This window comes from Callithrix jacchus, chromosome 22 (genome assembly GCF_049354715.1).
Source record: "Callithrix jacchus isolate 240 chromosome 22, calJac240_pri, whole genome shotgun sequence".
In the NCBI taxonomy this organism is placed as follows: Eukaryota; Metazoa; Chordata; class Mammalia; order Primates; family Cebidae; genus Callithrix; species Callithrix jacchus.
This window is the reverse complement of record NC_133523.1, coordinates 20,392,815-20,411,340: the sequence shown is the minus strand read 5'-3', so window position 1 is coordinate 20,411,340 and position 18,526 is coordinate 20,392,815. Positions and strand designations below refer to the sequence as shown.

Here is an 18,526-nt window from a genome sequence, read left to right as displayed (position 1 = left end):
AATACTTAATAAACTCCCTTCTGTACATATATATCCAGCCTATTAGTTTTGTCCCTCTACAATACAAGGCCCCTGTGATAGCTTTCTTCTGACAAAAAACATTGTAGTTTACTGAACACCAGTCAATTATCCAGCACCAACTGGCTTCCAACAACTCAATTCTGACACCACCCAGAGTCAACACAGAATCCACAAGTTCAGGGCTCAGTCCCACAACACTGTCCCAACTACAGATGCCAGTCACATGCCTCTGGATGACCTTTATTTCTGAACTACTCCTAACAAACATGCCCCTCCTCAAGTTCAATAATTTGACAGAACTACTCGGAGAACTCAGGAAAGCACTGAACTTATATATACTAGTTTATTATAAAAGATATGACTCAGGAACAGCTCAATGGAAGAGATGCATAGAACAAGAGATACTGGTGGGTAAATAGCTGTGATTTTAAAAATCCCTCATCCGGCCAGGTGTGGTGGCTCATGCCTGTAATCCTAGCACTTTGTGGGGCTGAGGCAGATGGATGGATTAAGCCCTGGTATTCAAGGTTAGCCTGGGCAACATGGTGAAACCCTGTCTCTACAAAAATACAAAAATTAGCTAGGTAGGTGGTGTGCACCTATAGTCCTAGCCACTTAGAGGGACTCAGGTGAGAGGATTGCTTGAGCCCAGGAGGTCTGGGCAGTGTTGACACCACTGCACTCCAGCCTGGATGACAAAGTGAGACCTTGTCTTTTTTTTTTTTTTTTTTTCCAACACGGAGTCTAGCTCTGTCTCCCAGGCTAGAGTACAATGGCAAGGTCTTGGCTTACTGCAAATTCTGCCTCCCAGGTTCAAGCTATTCTCTTGCTCAGCCTCCCAAGTAGCTGGGATTACATTTGCCTACCACCATGCCTGGCTAATTTTTGTATTTTTTTTTTTTTTTTTTTTTTGAGACAGAGTCTCATTCTGTTACCCAGCCTGGAGTGCAATAGCGTGATCTCGGCTCACTGCAACCTGTGCCTCCTGGGTTCAAGCAATTCTCCTGCCTCAGCCTCCCGAGTAGCTGGGATTACAGGCACACACAGCCACACCTAGCTAATTTTTTTTGTATTTTAGTAGAGATGGGGTTTTGCCATATTGGACAGGCTCGTCTTGAACTCCTGACCGCGTGATCCCCCCACCTTGGCCTCCCAAAGTGCTGGGATTACAGGTGTGAGCCACTGTGCCTGGGCTTTTTTTTAAATGAATGAGGTTTTTATGTTGTCCAGGCTGGCCTCAAACACATAGTGAAACCCCTGTCTCTACTAAAAATACAAAAATTAGCTGGGCATGGTGGTGTGCACCTGTAGTACCAGCTGCTCAGGAGACTGAGGCAGGAGAATTGCTTGAACTTGGGAGGCGGAAGTTTCAGTGAGCCGAGATCGCACCATTGCACTCCAGCCTGGGGGACAGCCCTTTTCTGCCTATTCTTTGAGATTCTCGGAGATCTTATGGTTAGTATTTTTCCCTTGTCACAATACACTTTTTTTAGGATCAATTTTTTCCCTAAATTTAAATGTATTTTATTTAACAAAATCTAGCAAGAGCCCCAGGACAGTAACAAGTCCTTCCTCAGAAAGAGGCTCCCCAACTCCTTCTATCCCTACTCTAACTCCATCTGCCAGCAAATTCCCAGCTTTCCAGGGCTCTGTAACGTCTCTCAGTATAAAGAATCCTTCCATGGCTGGTGTGAGCAGGCTGGGACACCTGCAGAGGAAGCTCACTAGGAATAAACAACCAACTTGGTATTCAATGATCTCCTCTTCTGGACCCAAGATTGGCCTTGGCTTGGAGTCACTGACCTTGGGTGTCCATTTTCCAATCAGGGTTGTTCACTTGGTTTTATATTAAAAAATTCCCTTTGGGAGGCCGAGGCAGGTGGATCACTTGAGGTCAGGAGGTCAAGACCAGCCTGGCCGACATAGTGAAACCCCATCTCTACTAAAAATAAAAAAATTAGCCGGGTGTGGTCGCATGACCTGTAATCCCAGCTACTGGGGAGGCTGAGGCAGGAGAATCACTTGAACCTGGAAGACGAAGGTTGCAGTAAGCTGAGATCATACCATTGCACTTCAGCCTGGGCAACAAGAGTGAAACACCATCTCAAAAATGTAAACAAAAATTCTGTGTTTGAAGAATCCAGCAAAATCACTCAAACTCAGTGTTTATGAAAGGGAATTGAATTGTAAGGCATTTATATTTTATATCTCAAAAAAAACAAGTGTTTATCCCTTTCAGACAATAAACATCAATTTTTATAAAAAATATTTAATAGGCCCAGGCGTGGTGGCTCACAGCTGAAATCCCAGCACTTTGGGAGGCCTAGGTTGGTGGATCCCGAAGTCAGGAGATCAAGACCATCCTGGCTAACATGGCGAAACCCAGTCTCTACTAAAAATACAAAAAAAAATTATCCAGGCGTGGTGGAATGTGTCTGTAACCCCAGCTACTCAGGAGGCTGAGGCAGGAGAATTGCTTGAACCTGGGAGGAAGAGGTTGCAGTGACCCACGATTGTGCCACTGTACTTCTGCCTGGGTGACAAAGCGAGACTTCTTCTCAAAAAAATTGTTTTGGCCGGGCACGGTGCCTCAAGCCTGTAATCCCAGCACTTTGGGAGGCTGAGGCGGGTGGATCACTAGGTCAAGAGATCAAGACCATCCTGGTCAACATGGTGAAACCCCGTCTCTACTAAAAATACAAAAAATTAGCTGGGCATGGTGGTGGCCGCTTGTAATTTCAGCTACTCAGGAGGCTGAGGCAGGAGAATCCCTTGAACCTGGGAGGCGGAGGTTGCGGTCAGCCATGATCGTGCCACTGCATTCCAGCCTGGGCAACAAGAGTAAAACTCTGTCTCAGGAAAGAAAAAAAAAAATTCACTACAAACCAAGTTAGGCTGGCAGATCAGAGTAGTGGATTTGAGACTCTGCTTGCCACACATTTGGAAAATGCAGGGGGACACCAGAGCCTCTGATTAAAGTTTAAATAATTAAATAGCAGATGATTAGACTGAAGTGGCTATAGTGGTCCAGGTTCCTATATAACAACAACAACAACAAAATCAATTTCAAACGCATTTTTTTGTAAGTTACTACTTAGGGAAAAGAAAATTCAGGCTTAATCAACTATATAGTTCCAATTAATCCCCGGTTACATAACCTGAAAAGTTTCTCCCAGGCATTCCAAATGAAGTGACCACCTACTGTGCCCAGTTATTTAATTTGCTTTGCTTCCTCTCACATCTTATAGAAACCTGTTCTCGAAGACTCTCAGGTAGTCCCCAAACCACAAACCATGTCTGGGGGTTGTCCCATTGATTTATCATTGTTTGTGCATATTAAGTCTGTTTTTTGGTTTTTTTTTGTTTTGAGATGGAGTTTCACTCTTGTTACGCAGGCTGGAGTGCAGTGGCATGATCTTGGCTCACTGCAACCTCTGCCTCCCAGATTCAAGGGATTCTCCTGCCTCAGCCTACCAGGTAGCTGGGATTACAGGCATACATCACCACACCCGGCTACTTTTGTATTTTTAGTGTGTGAGGGGCATTTCTCCATGTTGGTTAGGCTGGTCTTGAGCTCCTGACCTCAGGGGATCTACCTGCCCTGGCCTCCTGAAGTGTTGGGATTATAGGCATAAGCCACCTCACCCAGCCAGGGTACAAGTTTTTTTTTAACCAGTCAAGATTTTAGCATCCTTCTTCCTGTGCGAAGTGGTAAAATGTCTTGGTATTTTTCAGCGGTCCTTACTCCCCTTGTTTCACTTTGATCCGTGTTTTCTAATAACCTGGTTTGTCTCTTCTTGCCTTCAGGCCATCAGTCTTTAAATGGTCATGCAACTGGGAGCCTCGGACAACTGCCACTTTTGCTGGGAACCCACAGATAGGCTTCTGAGGGAGATCTGACTGTTGCTTTTCCAAAACAGCGCCCCCTGTCAGCAGAAAGCAGTTAAAATCAAATCGGATTTCACCCTTATCCTCATTCTAATGGCAGTTAGATGTACTTTTTTGGTTTTTGAGATGGAGTCTCACTCTGTCGCCTAGGCTGAAGTGCAGTGGCATGATCTCGGCTCACTGCAACCTCTGCCTCCCCGGTTCAAGCGATTCTCCTGCCTCAGTCTCCTGAGTAGCTGGGATTACAGGTGCGGGTTACCACGCCCAGCTAATTTTTGTATTTTTAGTACAGACAGGCTTTCACAATGTTGGTCACGCTGGTCTTGAACTCTTGACCTCATGACCCCATGTGAGTCCCAAAGTGCTGGAGATTACAGGTATGAGACACCGTGCAGGGCCGAGATGTACTTCTTTAGACAGGAGAATGAAATGGCCAAGTAACAAAAGGTTCCAGAAGAATCTCCAACCCGCCTGCATACTGGGAAGACAGGGTGAAGACTTGTGAAGTTTATGCCATTTGCAGCGGGGAGGAGTCTGGCCTTTCCTGTTTCTGTGTGAAGACATGGGATCAAATCAGCTTGGTGGACAGGCTGATTTGAATGAATTATTAATCATTCAATAATTTTACTCCTCATCCTTCTGTGTGTCTGCGAGCCTAATCTTGCCTGGTTGTGTGACAAGAACCCAGTATTTTCTTTTGCTTTTTAAGAGACAGGGGTCTCGCTATATTGCCCAGGCTGGAGTGCAGTGGCTATTCACAGGCGCGATCCCACTACTGATCAATGCGGGAGTTTTGACCTGCTCCATTTCTGGGCTCAAGTGATCCTCCCACCTCAGCCTCCCAAGTAGCTGGGACTTACAGGCATGCACCACCGTGCATGGAGGGAACCCAGTATTTTCTTTTCTTTTGAGACGGAGTTTCCCAGGCTAGAGTGCAATGGCATAATCTCGGCCCAATGTAACCTCTGCCTCCCAGGTTCAAGCGATTCTCCTGCCTCAGCCTCTGGAGTAGCTGGGATTACAGGCATGCACCACTATGCCTGGCTGATTTTCGCATTTTTAGTAGAGACGGGGTTTCTCCATGTTGATCAGTCTGGTTTCGAACTCCCGACCTCAGGTGTTCTCCCTGCCTTGGCCTCCCAAAGTGCTCAAATTACAAGCATGAATCACTGCTCCCAGCCAAGAACCCAGTACTTTCTACAACAATATTTTATGCATTTCTTTCGACACCAATTATATAATTACGGCTTTTCAGCAGGAAAAAAAAAGGGGGGGGCGGGGGAAGAAGCAGAAAAGGAGAAGGGGAGGGAGAAGAAGAAAAGGGAAGAGGTGGAGGTAGAGGTAGAGGTGGCTTACCTAGACTGGCTGACCAGTCGAGAGCCTCGGAGTCGACCTGAGACTTGGCTAGACGAGAGCTTCGGTAGACCTCAGACAAGGCAAGATGAGAGCCATTTTGTGGAACTCAGACAGGGCTATGTGAGAGACGGATGATCGACCTCAGACATGGCTAGGCGAGAGCCGTGTGGTCCACCGCAGACAAGCCTAAATGAGAGCCATCCAGTCAACCTCGGCTATTAGGAGAGCCTTTTAGCAGGACTGTACCTCACTTTGCTGAGTGTTTTTTCCTTCTTATTCAGTAATTTTACTCCTCACTCTTCTATGTGTCTGTGGGACTAATCTTTCCTGGTCGTGTGACAATACCCCAATATTTTCTGCTGCAATATTGTATACATTTCTTTCTACATTGATTATATAATTACGACTTTCCAGTGGAAAAAAAATAAAAAGAAAGCTTACATCACAAAGAGTTGTTGAGCCCAGAGATTTTGAGAGCAGCCTGGGAAACATAGCAAGACATTAAAGAAGAAGAGGAGGCCAGGCTTGGTGGCTCACGCCTGTAATCCCAGCACTTTGGGGGGCTGATGTGGGTGGGTCACCTGAGGTCGGGAGTTCAAGACCAGCCTGACCAACATGGAGAAACCCCATCTCTACTAAAAATACAAAATTAGCCGGGTGTGGTGGCACATGCCTGTAATCCCAGCTACTTGGGAGGCTGAGGCAGGAGAATCACTTGAACCTGGGAGGTGGAGGTTTCAGTGAGATGAGATTGCACCATTGTACTCCAGCCTGGACAACAAGAGTGAAACTCTGTCTCAAAAAAAAAAAAGAAAGCAGGAGAGGAGAGAGGAGATAGAAGAAAGTGGGAAAGAAGAAAGGGGAGATGGAGGAGAAAGAAAATTAGGGCAATGAAACAGTCCTGTGTGGTACTTTGAAAATGGGTATGTGATTCTCGACAGTTGTCAAATCTTATGAACATCACATTGCTGCAAAAAAACAAAAACATGATTTTGAGAAATTTAGAGGTAATGCAGTACATTTTAAAAAAAGAGTTTAACCGCCAGGCACGGTGGCTCACGCCTGTCATACCAGCACTTTAGGAGGCCAAGGCAGGTGGCTTGTTAGAGTCACAGCAAGGCAAGCCCATAGGCCCCCTCCCCTGCTAAGCTGAGCTTATAACAAAACAGCCTCAAGCCTTGTAAACAGGGCACCTGGGTTCCAGGATGTGGTCGCACCCGGCTCTCAAACCCAGGTTGTTAACCCGATTAAGCAGAATGTCAGCCCCTGAGAACCAAGATGCAGTTTTTCTTAGACTAGCACCTGGCTACCTGCAAACCCCACTATGTAACCCCCACAGTCTGTAAGCCAGGCTGCTGCCTTTCCTGCCTGTAGTGAGGCAGCCAGCCTGTCAGGTTGAAAGAAACTTGCTAAACCTAATCCTGGATCTGCCTCTCCATCCTTTCTGTCAACCTCACACGGATCACCTGAGGTCAGGAGTTTGGCCTCCCAAAGTGCTGGGACTACAGGCATGAGCCATTGCGCCCAGCCAATGGATTAGCAATTTTTAAAACTGTACGTTGGCATATATATATATATATATATATATATATATACACACACACACACACACACACACACACACACATACACACACACACACCCACGTAGCTACCTACACACGGTAATTAGTGCCTGCTTTTCTTTGAAGTCGAAAAAAGAAACGGAGAGTTTTAGAATACGTGCTTTAGTGCTGGACCGGAATTGCAAATATTTGTTGTCATTTTGAGAGATTCTTGCTTTGTCATCCCGGCTGTAGTGCAGTTGTGCATTCTTGGCTCACTGCAGCCTCCACCTCCCACGTTCAAGTGATTCTCATTACTCAGCCACCCAAGTAGCTGAAATTACAGATGTGCACGAACATACCTGGGTAATTTTTTTTTTTTTTTTGAGACGAAGCCTCCCTCTGTCACCCAGTCTGGAGAACAATGGTGTGATCTCAGCTCACTGCAACCTCCATCTCCTGGGTTCAAGTGATTCTCCTGCCTCAGCCTCCCAAGTAGCTGGGATTACAGACATGCACCATCATACACAGCTAATTTTTTGTATCTTTAGTAGAGACAGGGTTTCGCCATATTGGCCAGGCTGGTTTCAAACTCCTGACCTCATGATCTGCCTGCCTCAGCCTCCCAAAGTGCTGGGATTACAAGTGTGAGGCACTGCACCAGCCACACCTAGCTAATTTTTTCTGTTTAGTAGTGATGGGGTCTCACCATGTTGGCCAGGCTGGTCTCAAATTCCTAGCCCCTAACCCACCTTCCTCAGTCTCCCAAAGTGCTGGCATTACAGGCATGAGCTACGATGCTTAGCTGGAAATATTTGGGCAAATTATGTCTCATAAATATTCATTGACAGAGGGAAGCAGAGATTAAAATATTTATTCCTACATGAATGTATTAATATGTACATTTTCATACTCCAACTGCTGAAGGGTTCAGAAGGAGTGACACCCCAGTATTTTTTTTTTTTGGGTGATTTTCTTCTTTATTTAAAAAAAGATTACACAATTTCGGCTCATAGTAAAAAATTCACACAGTAGAAGTGTGTATGTAGAAGGCATTCCCCATTCCCACTGCAGGAGTTTGGGTATCATTCTATAAGTGTCAGTCAATATGCATTTTTCATTTAAAAACACACACACACACACGGGATCCTGTGTTCTTCTGTAACTTGTGTCTTTATAAAGAAAACCCACCACATTACATAGATAGCTTTCCAATTCAGCACATTCAGACCTCCATAACTCTTTTCAAAGACTGGATAATTGATTTAACCAACTGCCTAAAGATGGACATTGTGATTGATCCCAGTATTTTATATGTAACTTTCTTTACATATTGGAGCACTGAATGGGAGTGGGTGAGTCCTAGGAAACATTCTCTCCTAAAAGTTTACATTTTTTCATTGACTAGAAGTAATCAAAATAGATTCTATTCAAGAGAAGAGACTTGAAAGCAGTGTGGTCAGTTTGGCAGGTGAGTGGCATCAAGAACTTAGGATCTCATTGCTATTAAAAGAACATGACCATTCCTACTACAGTTCTGAAACAGTGATTTAGTCACATTCTAATGCTGTCTCAGATGAGTAACTGCAAATCACTTCAGAAAGTAGGGTAGCTTTGTGAAAAAAGTTACTGCCACTTCAGGTAGGGAAAATAAGAAATAATTGCAAATAGCAAAATAAAAAGAAATGGTTTCAGGGCAAGCTCTTATACTCACTTGGTATCAAAATAGCCCAAGATAAATCTGAACACTGTGGCAAGTTGTAGCTGTGTTAATGATGAAATGTGATAGTTACTGTTTAAATTCAGCAGCTGGAAGAATCTCCTTATAAGGAAGATAGAAAATACGTTTATATCCAGACTGCATTACTCTTCGGAAAAATATGACCGATTAGATTTTGGACATTATTGCTACAATCTTTTCCTTCACCTCTGCATCATCATGATGAAATAAAGCTCTTACTTTCTGGGCACATTCTTCTCCATATAACAGGAAAAACAATGAACCTTCAGTGAAAGTGGCTGCACAGCTAAATGGCCTTCTATTTTGAGGCAGTTATTCATATTCTGAAATAGTGTAAGTACTCAAAGAAGAATCTCCTTTGCTACATGGCTGTCATAAAGGGAAAAGAATGACGCATCCACTTGGGCACGAAGAAGTCCGTCTGTCATGGCTCAATTTTCAGACAAATTCAAAAGCATTTTCAAAACTTGGACCTTCATGTTTCCACTTCCAGTAAGTAACACCTGGAACCGGTCTGTAATATAACTGTGAAGCATGTGCTGGTGGTCATTGGTAACAGTCATGTTTGTCAACAATCTCAGTCCAGCCAGCTGCACAGCAGAGTTCAGAGGACCAGAGAAGACATCCTCACAGACTTGGCTGATGTATATCTTTATCTTGATTTGATTTTCAACATTCACACTCCCGTTGTTAAGTGCATTTAAAGGCTTCTCTTTAATACTCTCGTTGGAATGGTTGATTTTGTTTCCAGCAATTGGAATACCCTCCAATTCACGAATAATAGCTTGGTTCACTGAAAAGGCTGCATTGTTACCCAAAGTAATCAAAGCTTTTTCAATAATTATAGGATCCTCAGTTGACTCAAGCAGGTAAAGGAGTTTCTGAAGTTGTTCGGCATTCAGAGCATCATCATATGAACCATCAGTTAAGTCTTCCGTGGACTGTGAGGAGTGCAGACTGAGCCCGCAGCTGCCCTGCCGCTGACTGTGTGTCAGCCTGTAAATGCAGTAGCATGAGTCCGTGCCGAGGATCAGGACTGTCGCCACCCAGCCTGCACCCCAGGCGACACCTATGCTGCTGCCGTGGCAGAGCCACAGGGCTCAGCCCAGGCAGGAGGCTCGTAAGGGCCAGTGCAGAGATCTTCAGAACAGGTGGGCCTCGCTGCCACAGCAGCCATGACACCCCAGTATTAATGAGCCCACCTAGCTCTCATATTATGGTTGCTAAATACTATTCCTCAATGAGAGGGAAAACACTATAGTAAAAATAGGTAATTCTAGGCCAGGTGTGGTGGCTCACACCTGTAATCCCAGCACTTTTGGAGGCCAAAGTGGGTGAATAACAAGGTCAGAAGTTCAAGACCAACCTTACCAAGATGGTGAAATTCCATCTAAGAAAAAAAATAATAAAAATAGATAGTACCAGAGTGGAAAATGCAAGTTAAGGCAGAGTATCTTGTGAAAGCAGACAGTTAAAAAGTGCTTTATGAACAACAGAAGAAGACATGTCAAATGAAGCCAACCTTAAAGACTTTCCAGCAGTCCAAGCTGGAACAATGTGAGAAACAAAATAAATAATCATAGCCTTGCATTATAACTCAGACAATATAGGAAATATCCACAAATTCATGCAGATATATGAAAAATTCAATAAGAAAACAGAAGAGGAAAGAGAAAAAAATCTTTACAGAATTCCAAGTAGTAATCAATGTAGACAGACATGCAATAGAGAAAATCACCACTAGACACCGCAGTAATAATTACTGTAGACAAGATGTATTTAGGAATGCAGAAATTGTGGGTGAAATCTAAAGAGGAAACAGTGTGCTTACATAGCCTCAAAATAAATGCCTCTAAATATTTATAAATACCATTTTCTCTTAATTTCTTCATAAGACTTATGACTCCCACCTTAGACTCTCAAATAGCCTGGGCCATCTGGTGGGACCCTGTCTGTACATAAAATAAAATACTGGCTGGGTGTGGTGGCTAATGCCTGTAGTCCCAGCACTTTGGGATGCTGAGGTGGGTGGACCATGAGGACAGGAGTTTGAGAACAGCCTGGACAATATGGCAAAACCCTGTCTCTACTAAAAATAGAAAAATTAGCCAAGCGTGATGCTGTGTGCCTGTCCTCCAGGTACTCAGGAGGCTGAGGCAGGAGGATTGCTTGAAACTGGCAGACGGAGGTTGCAATGAGATGAGACTGCACCACTGGACTCCAGCTTGGGCAACAACAGAGTAAGACTGTCTCAAAAAAAAAAAAGCCACCATGGCTGGCTGTTTTTTGTTTTGACCAAGAGTCTCACTCTATTGCTCAAGTGAGACTGTAGTGGCTTGATCTTGACTCACTGCAACCTCCGCCTCCTGGGTTCAAGCAATTCTCCTGCCTCAGCCTCGGAGTACCTGGGATTACAGAGCATACCACCTCACCCAGCTAATTTTTCTATTTTTAGACGACCAACAAATGTTGGTCAGGCTGGTCTTGAACTCCTGACCCCGTGATCTGCCTTGGCCTCCCAAAGTGCTGGGATTATAAGTGTGAGCCACCATGCCCAGCCAAACCCAAGACTTTTTATTTTTACCTCATTTTCGTACAGCTCATGTTTTTCTTTTTTTCTTTCTTTCTTTCTTTTTTAGACGGGGTTTCACTCTTGTTACCCAGGCTGGAGTGCAATGGCGCGATCTTGGCTCACCGCAACCTCCGCCTCCTGGGTTCAGGCAATTCTCCTGCCTCAGCCTCTTGAGTAGCTGGGATTACAGGCACGCACCACCATGCCCAGCTAATTTTTTGTATTTTTTTTTTAGTAGAGACGGGGTTTCACCATGTTGACCAGGATGGTCTCGATCTCTTGACCTCGTGATCCCCCGCCTTGGCCTCCCAACGTGCTGCGATTACAGGCGTGAGCCACCGCGCCCGGCCACAGGTCATGTTTTTCAATTTTCAGCGATACACCTTTTTTCTTTTTCAGAAAATTTTTCCATCACAGTAATGATCACCAGTAACGGGGCATCTAGCACAATGCCTTGAACAGTGTGCACTAAGTGTATGTGGAACTGGGTTGATTCAGGAACAAAACCAACAGCAAGGTTGGTTCAGTAAAGAATAATAATTTGGTAATACTGGGAAGACTGAAAGGCCATGACTTAGTAACAAACATTTTTACATTCATTTAAGAAATACTTTACAACTAGGTCACCTAAAAATGCTGGTTTGCAGCTGTGGCATTTGAGCTTGGCTGCCCTCTGTCATCACCTACAGAGATTTAAACCACACTATTGCCTGGGTTCTACATAAGCAATTCTAATTTAATTTGAGTGTGTCAACTTGTGTTTAGGGAATTTTTAACCCCCTCACCAAGGGATTTTTACATTCAGACTGGGACAGAACTAAAAACAATTGGTTCAGGGTGAGGAATGCATTCACTGTGTATGATTTCTGTGTGTGCTGCTGAGATGTGCCCCATGGCTGCTTCTGACTTTCAGATCTTGAATAGTAGCTCTGCCACTGTAAAAATCAAAGGACAACTTCAAGATGTACTCAGCTATTTTTTGCTAAACTTCAGTAAAATGAAACATCTTAGCAGATCTGTCTATATAGTCACTTCATTCAAATAAGAGGTTGTTTCAGGCACAGTAACTTTTTCTTGTTTTTCATTGTCTGCTTGTTGAGACAGAGTCTCACTCTTTTGCCTAGGCTGGAGCGAAGTGGTGCGATCTCAGCTCACTGCCACCTCTGATCCCCGGGTTTAAGCTATTCTCCTGCCTCAGCCTCCCAAGTAGCTGAGATTATAGGTGCGTTCCACCATGCCCGGCTAATTTTTGTATTTTTAGTAGAGATGGGGTTTCACCACAGAGGCTAGGATGGTCTCAATCTCCTGACTTCATGATCCACCCGCCTTGGCCTCCCAAAGTACTGGAATTGTAGGTGTGAGCCATTGTGGCCAGCCAATATACATATATATATTTAGTAGAGATAAGGGTTTTACCATATTGGCCAGGCTGGTCTTTAACTTTTGATCTCAGTTGATCCACTTGCCTCGGCCTCCCAAACTGCTAGGATTAAAGGGGTGAGCCACCACACCTGGACCAGGAACAGTAGTTTTAGGGTTTAAAGTCATAAATAGCCTACACATATCAAAAAAGAGTTTTAATCCTTTGACATATTTGACAGGTTTTCCAAAATCAAATTTTAGCTTTGTCTTTTTTTAACCCCTAACTTTTGAATGCTACAGAGGGCCAATGCAGCATTTAAAAGAATGATAGACATAATTATTTGATATGTTCAATTACATGGAAAGCATTGCCAAATTAAAAATGATGTTTGAGGCCAGGCATGGTGGCTCATGCCTGTAATCCCAACACGTTGGTAGGCCAAGCTGCCTCAAAAAAAAAAAAAAAGTCTCCTGCCTTGGCCTCTCAACTAACTGATATTACAGGCACCCACCACCACACTTGGGTAAGTTTTGTATTTTTAGTAGAGACAGGGTTTCACCATGTTGGTCAGATTGGTCTCGAAGTCCTGACCTCATGATCCACACCCCTGGGGCTCCCAAAGTGCTGAGATTACAGGTGAGAGCCACCATGCCTGGCAGAGTACTGTGCCATTAAGGAGGCTCATGAATAGATGAAAAAAGACAAGTTGAGTACATGCTTCTGATTATTTTAGGATCAAGTTGTTTGGGCTGGGTAAGAACTGTGAGAATTCTTATGAAGAAAGTGACATAAAACTGCTAATCCAGGCAAAACAAAAATTAATTGAGGCCAGAAGCAGTGACTCACTCATGTTATGCCAGCACTTTGGGAGGCCGAGTCAGGTGGATCATGAGGTCCGGAGTTCAAGACCAGCCTGACCAACATGGTGAAATCCCATCTCTACTAAAAATACAAAACTTAACTGGGTGTAGTGGTAGGAGCCTGTAATCCCAGCTAGTAGGGAGGCTGAGGCAGGAGAATCGCTTGAACCCAGGGGTGGAGGTCACAGTGAGCCAAGATTGGGCCACTTTACTCCAGCCTAGGTGAGAACAAAACTCTTCTCAAAAAAGACAAGGGGAAAAAAATGCTGCATAGAAACAAAAGTTGTGCTATAAACTTATCGCATAGAAACAAAAGTTGTGCTATAAAAATATCATAAAAAATTAAATTTAAAATTGCTCATTTACCATTAACTCTATTTAGAATCTAATTTCTAAAATACATTTTTTACAAATTTTATATTTGCCATGCGTTTTGTAAGAATAAAACTTTTTTTTTTAACAAAGAAAAACAAATCTAACTGATGTAATCTTTTCGCCTGTTAACAGTGTATGTCTATTCTCTAAGTTAACTAATCTGAAAGTTATACTGATAAGGAAATCTTCAGTTAAAACCAATTTTTCAGTTCATTAAAGAATACCAACTTTCTCATTAGAACCTACAAAGTACCATGTAAAATGACATAAAATGAAGACAACAATGAAAAAACTGTAGTCATAACACTGAAAAAGCAGAAAGGCTGTGATGCATACATAGTAGGATAACACAAACACAAACACAAAACTGAAGATAGGACCAGGCGCAGTGGCTCACGCCTGTAATCCCAGCACATTGGGAGGCCGAGGCGGGTGGATCACGAGGTCAAGAGATCGAGACCATCCTGGTCAACATGGTGAAACCCTGTCTCTACTAAAAATACAAAAAATTAGCTGGGCTTAGTGGTGCATGCCTGTAATCCCAGCTACTCAGGAGGCTGAGGCAGGAGAATTGCCTGAACCCAGGAGGCGGAGGTTGTGGTAAGCCAAGATCGCACCATTGCACTCCAGCCTGGGTAACAAGAGCAAAACTCCGTCTCAAAAAAAAAAAAAACAAAAAAAAACTGAAGATAATCAGAAAATAAAAGAAGCAGAATTTGTGTTTAAATTCAGCAAGTCAGCTTTGCAGCCAGAAAATAAATGTCCTCTCCACATCATGAATTAATGTTATTTCTTCACCATTGCTATTTTCTCTCTCTGACTTGAAGTTACAAAGTAACTCCAGTAAAAATATTTATGACTTATTATAAGCATGTTTTACTCAGAAGAGCTGTCATGTTTGCTACATTTATATGTAAAAACATCCTCATGACTTCTGAAATCTCCCTTGTACTTACCAAACAAATAAGCTCAATTAATAGATTTACTTATGTCAATTACAAAAAGTGAAAGAAACAAACAACTAAAGAAAATTAGGCTGATACACATTTATCCAATTAATAAATTCAAACATTAAAATATAACAACACACTAATTTTGGAATTAGATCTAAAACTTATCAGCTGGGCGAGGTGGCTCTTGCCTATAATCCCAGCACTTTGGGAGGCTGAGGCGGGTGGATCACGAGGTCAAGAGATCGAAACCATCCTGGTCAACAAGGTGAAACCCCATCTCTACTAAAAATACAAAAATTCGCTGGGCATGGTGGTGCGTGCCTGTGGTCCCAGCTACTTGGGAAGGTGAGGCAGAATTGCCTCAACCCAGGAGGTGGAGGTTGCGGTGAGCTGAGATCGCGCCATTGCACTCCAGCCTGGGTAACAAGAGCGAAACTCCGTCTCAAAAAAAAAAAAAAAGAAAAGAAAAATAATTAAGTGGCAGGCAATTAGGTGGCTCTAGTCCCTGGATTTCTACTTTAAAGAAATCTAACTCTCAAACACATGTTTTCATAAATTACTAAACTGAGGGAAACAAACTGAGGCTTAGTCAACAAGAAACTGCTAATTAATCTCTGAATACATAATCAGGAAATGTCCACCCTGATCATACAAATTAAGAAACTATGTAACTGTCCTAACCAATTATTGAATTTGGTTTTCTTTATCTCAGCTTATGAAAGGCTTTTCTTCAAGCCCCTCCTATGGACGACAAACTACAAACCATAGCTGGGTACTCTATAATTTTTGAATCACTCTTTGATTAAATTCTGTAATGTTTTTACAGTGACTTCTCTACATTTTTAATAGGAGAAAAGAGTGACTCAGAACCCCACAGACCAAAGCTTTTCCCATTCATAAACCTGTTAGGCCTCCAAGTCCAAGGCTGGCCATTACAGCCTCGGTGACCCGCACATACACCTCTAGATTGTCCCCAGAAGCCACAAGTCCGAAGTAACCACAAGTAACCAGGTGGCCACAGAAAGAAGTAAAACAACCTGTTACTGCCTCGACTAATTGCTCTGCAATCTGTAACCATCGTTCCTGTTCAGGCTTACCAAAATTTCTCCCTGGACATTGGGTTTCTCAAAACCACCACCCCTGTAACTATGTAATCTACTGCATCCTCCTTTTTGACTGCAACCGATACTCCCCACCCTTACGATCATGCCTGTTTGTAATAAATGGCCCTACCTTTGTGATCACGCATCCTGTGATGCCAATCCCCTCCCCAAGGTAAATTCCCAACCCCTAACCTTGTAATCATGCATTCTGTGATGTCCTCCCACTCCCCAAGACAGATTTCCACCTTTACCTAAGCATTTGCCCCAACCTATATAACCAATTCCCTCTCTACCCGCTTTGCCTACCCCTTTCTCGGACTTGGCCCGCTTGCACCCAAGCACAAAATAAACGGCCTTGTTGCCCACACAAAGCCTGCCTGGTGGTCTCTTTACGTGAGCGACACGTGTGACAAAACCCGCAACTCGAGTCAGGATTTTCCCTTGACGACCCTTTTGTCGTCCCTGAACAAAATGGGAGAGACCTGGCGCTGTGGATGCAGAGCTGCCCGGAGAGGGCCTCAAACCAGGGCGCAGTCACTACGCTGGCAAGAGACAGAACGCCCCGGCCAGCTGTCAGTGCAGCTGCTATCTTATGGCTGAAGGGGACTGAGACCCAGTTGGGCAAAGAGAACTGAGGCGCAGACTGTGGGGCTGACTGCGGGGAGGCCCGAGTCCTGCTACGGCCACTTCCCACAGGTTCCAACTAGCCCACTCCCCGCTCTCTCGGGATATCGGATCCGGCATTCTCACCATTTCTAGGCTTCCAGGAGGTCCTGGCGTTTTAGCTGTGGTTCTCCCAATACCTGCAGGTCACAGGGTCACAGAACTGGGCCTCCTGGAGAAGAGGACGCAGAGCCGGGAACACGAGACCTGGAGCTACCACCGCAGCCAGAGACAAAGTCCCCGCCAAACCCGGAAGCCGCCATGTTCGCTCCAGCTGCTTGTCTGATTGGAAGGTTTCCAGCCCGGCGTCCCTGATTGGAAGACGTTTACAGCCCCGCCCCTTCAGGCCCTGAGTGACAGGAGATGTGATTAGACGTTGGGCTGAAAGAAGACGGAGTAACAGCCTAAGCTGCGGCGTTTTCAGGCAGGGCTTCCTCCCTGAGCGGAGCCAGGGCCACCCCAGATGGTATTTGCATTTAACCTTGTGTATAAGGTCTCATGCGTTTATACATAATACATTATATGGCCGGGCGCGTGGGTCATGCCTGTAGTTCCAGCTACTCGGGAGGTCGAGGCAGGAGAATCGCTTGACCCTGGGAGGTGGAGATTGCAGTGAGTTAAGATCGCACCATTGCACTCCAGCTGGGCAACAGAGTGAGACTCTGTTTCAAAAAAGAAAAAAAATTATCGGGGGCCGCGGTAGCTCCAGCCAGTTGTTCTGGCGCTTGAGGAGGCGAGGCCATGAGTTCAAGGCCAATCTGAGGAACATCACAAACTCTCACTGATTAACAACAACAACAACAAAAAATTATATGATATTCACAAACAAAAATAACATAGTAACAATTATTTTTAAATTTCAGCTTTTTTTTTTTTTTTTTTTTTTTTTTTGAGATGGAGTTTCGCTCGTTACCAAGGCTGGAGTGCAATGGCCCGATCTCGGCTCACCGCAACCTCCGCCTCCTGGGTTCAGGCAATTCTCCTGCCTCAGCCTCCCGAGTAGCTGGGATTACAGGCACGCGCCACCACGCCCAGCTAATTTTTTGTATTTTGAGTAGAGACGGGGTTTCACCATGTTGACCAGGATGGTCTCAATCTCTCGACCTCGTGATCCATCCGCCTCGGCCTCCCAAAGTGCTGGGATTACAGGCTTGAGTCACCGCGCCCGGCAAAATTTCAGCTTTTATGACCTTCCTGGCTTCTGACTTTTTTTTTATCAGGCTGAGATTTTAAGAAGGAGGCACTCTTCTGAAATAAAATGTGAGCCAAATGTGAATTTTAAATTTTCTTTTTTTTTTTTTTTTTATTTTAAGACGGGGTTTCACCATGACGGCCAGGCTGGTCTTGAACTCCTGACCTCAGGTGATCCACTCACATCGGCCACCCAAAGTGCTAGGATTACAGGCGTGAGCCACTGTGCCCAGCAAATTTTAAATTTTCTAGTAGCCAAACTTTAAAAAGAAAGAAGAGCGAGACTCCCTCTCAAAAACAAATTTTTTTTGTAATTTAAAAATTAAAAAAAAAAATTGAGGCCGGGCCCGGTGGTTCACCCCTATAATCCCAGCACTTTGGGAGGCCGCGGTGGGTGGATCACGAGGTCAAGAGATCAAGACCATACTGGTCAACATGGTGAAACCCTGTCTCTACTAAAACTACAAAAAAATTAGCTGAGCATGGTTGTGCGCGCCTGTAATCCCAGCTACTTGGGAGGCTGAGGCAGGAGAATTACTTGAATCCGGGAGGCGGAGGTTGCAGTGAGCCGAGATCGAGATAGAGCCATTGCACTCCAGCCTCGGTAACAAGAGTGAAACTCTGTCTCAAAAAAAAAACAAAAATTGAAAGAAGAAACAGGTCAAACTGATTGTAACAATTTAGGTAACCCAATATATCCAAAATATTATATGAGCAAGGTGTGATTATTAATGTAGCATGTATATATTTGGAACTATATCTTTGGAACTAAGTCTGTATTTTGTCTTTCTAGCACATCACAGTGTAGACCCAGCCACATTCCAGGCACTCAGAAGCCACACATGACCAGTAGCTGCCACACTGAAGTGGGGCAGTGAAGGGCCTGAAGAAATTTAT

The 18,526-nt window shown here is 44.2% G+C and overlaps 2 pseudogenes across 1 annotated transcript in view; both read right to left on the bottom strand.

Moving 5' to 3' along the window:
* The window catches only part of LOC100408474 (transformer-2 protein homolog alpha pseudogene), a 61,624-nt pseudogene extending 44,919 nt beyond the window's left edge, over positions 1-16,705 (bottom strand). Inside the window, exons 1-2 of the transcript XR_013531317.1 lie at positions 16,526-16,705; positions 5,266-5,451 (exon numbers count right to left, since the gene is read on the bottom strand). The product of XR_013531317.1 is annotated as a transformer-2 protein homolog alpha pseudogene (transcript). The remainder of the gene's footprint in view (positions 1-5,265; positions 5,452-16,525) is intronic.
* LOC103788039 (armadillo repeat-containing protein 10-like) lies at positions 7,762-16,938 on the bottom strand (annotated as a pseudogene).
* Between the last annotated feature and the right edge of the window lie 1,588 nt (positions 16,939-18,526).